Genomic DNA, 2328 nt, shown 5'->3' with positions numbered 1-2328 from the left:
CAATACGCCGTCTCGATCTCACTGGCTAAAGAAACAGCCCAAGTACTTGGAGATATCCCAATTCGAACATTCTTACCATTTACCAGCACAGTTCGTCTCATAGATTCCTCGTGAACCAAACCTTGTTGCCATATGGCTCAGCCATTCTGATCCACAAAGAACAAGTGTTGCTGCAGATGTTACTTGCGCTGGTCAGAAAATTCAATTCCCCACCATTTTCCAAGTAAAAACCTGGGAGTAAAAAAATGGAAAAGAAATTAAATTGGAAAATTACAGGTTGTTACACATCACTCTCTGGCAAATTCATTAGAGCTGGTCATACATAAGCAGCCCATATATATATATATTTTAAGACAATGCAAGGTTGCCACTTTGATTTCTATTAAAGAAATCAAGTGAAGCTACATAGAAAAAAATCTTAAACATAAGAAAAACGCTTGCAGACATAGATATAAAACAAGCAATCTGCAGCATCTACAAGCTATCCAACCACCGCTCGCATAGGAATCGCTCCATCACCGGGATGGCTCGAACACGGAGGAAGCCTCTATCGCCGGAGACTCTATACGAACCACCCGGCAGCAATGTGGTCACTGGCAGGCTAGCAGCGGCAGCGACGGTTCCGTGAGACGGACGACATCGAAACCCATGCTGCACCGCGCCGTACTCATGTGAAGGCTACCGACGCTAGCAACATGCAGAACCGGCTACCGACGCTCGGATCCCGCCGGCGCGCCGATGTCCCGGCGGGCTGCATCACGCCACTCAAGCAGCCCATATATATTGCACCAATCCTGCCTTTCCATCACAAGATATTCTAAGTCAGTGTACTAACCACAGTGATTAACGTTGGCACGATGGCACTAACGATTAGGAGGAGGAGGCTCCCGCAGCTGCACATCTCGCTCGACGTCCCCTCGTGCGCCTCGACGTCGGCGGCGCGGGGCGGGAGTTCCGGCTGTCAGACTTCGAGAGGCTCGCCGTGCTCGGCCGCGGGAACGGCGGGATGGTGTACAAGGTCGCCCACCGCCGGACGTCGGCCCTGTACGCGCGCTCAAGGTGCTGCACAACGGCGACCCCGGGGCCGCGTCGGAGGTGGACGCCCTGCGGTGCGCTGACTCGCCGCACGTCGTCCGGTGCCACTCCGTCGTCCCCGCGGCCTCCGGCGGCGTCGCGCTCCTGCTCGAACTGGTGGACGGCGGCTCGCTCCACTCTGTCATGGGCCGGCGCGGGGCGTTCCCGGAGGCCGCGCTCGCGGAGGTGGCGGCGCAGGCGCTGTCCGGCCTGGCGCGCCTCCACTCCGGCCGCGTCGTGCACCGGGACGTCAAGCCGGCGAACCTCCTCGTCAGCGCGGCCGGGGAGGTCAAGATCGCCGCCTTCGGCACGGAGCGCCACGGCCACGCCGACCCGTGCGCCGCCGACGTGTGGAGCCTGGGGCTGACCATCCTGGAAGCTCGTCATGGGGCGGTACCCACTGCTCCCCGCCGGGCAGAAACCGACCTGGTCGACGCTCATGTGCGCCATCTGCTTTGGCGAGGTGCCCGCCCTGCCCGACGGCGTGGCGTTGCCGGAGCTCCGGACGCTCGTGGCCGCGTGCCTGCAGAAGGACTACACGGAGCGAGCGTCCGTGGCGCAGCTTCTAGCGCACCCGTTCGTCACTGGAAGGGACCTCGCGGCCTTGAAAGACGCGCTCCGGCGGCTGGTGGCCGGAGACTGATCTGGCGTGCCGCTTAGAGTGGTAGCCTTATTGCCAATTCGCAGCCATAGGATAGGATTGTACACTTGTACGTATGTGTATAGCTTTAGAATTAGGGACTAACATGAAGTACAGAATAAGTTCAGGAGAAGAACCCTTAACAAGAATTGCGTGAATAAATAAAGGAATCAAGGATTGACATCAATGTACAATACAGCTTTGCTAGTTTTCAATTGCCTGAAAATTTCATATCTCTTAAGCACCTAAAATTACATCTACATTTATTAACAATATTGATCGCCAAAGTTTGCAAGGATGTTCTCAATTATGCTAGCGCTCCACGGATCATGATTCATGATCGGACGACTTCGGACTCACCCTCATTTGTGCTTTATCCTCCTAATATTTCTCACAATTATGGATTTAATGTTAATTTGAAGGGCTAGCATACCACGAGAAAAGATCATGCACAAAAGCTAACAACAAAAAATGAAACAATTATTCATGCTAGGCTCACAAAGGAATTTCTCAAACTTTGTAGCATAGCAACATAAACATCCTGAACTGAATATTGAGCTTTAGGTAGTCATACTCTGTCCACTACGAACTAAATTGAATTTTGGGGAAAGTTT

The 2328-nt window shown here is 53.6% G+C and overlaps 1 pseudogene; it reads left to right on the top strand.

Moving 5' to 3' along the window:
• The first annotated feature begins 779 nt into the window (after window positions 1-779).
• On the top strand, window positions 780-1717 carry LOC133914577 (mitogen-activated protein kinase kinase 9-like; annotated as a pseudogene).
• Window positions 1718-2328: the final 611 nt, after the last annotated feature.

This window comes from Phragmites australis, chromosome 4 (genome assembly GCF_958298935.1).
Source record: "Phragmites australis chromosome 4, lpPhrAust1.1, whole genome shotgun sequence".
Classification (NCBI taxonomy): Eukaryota; Viridiplantae; Streptophyta; class Magnoliopsida; order Poales; family Poaceae; genus Phragmites; species Phragmites australis.
The sequence above is the reverse complement of the archived record's forward strand: the minus strand, read 5'-3'. Positions and strand labels throughout refer to the sequence as shown.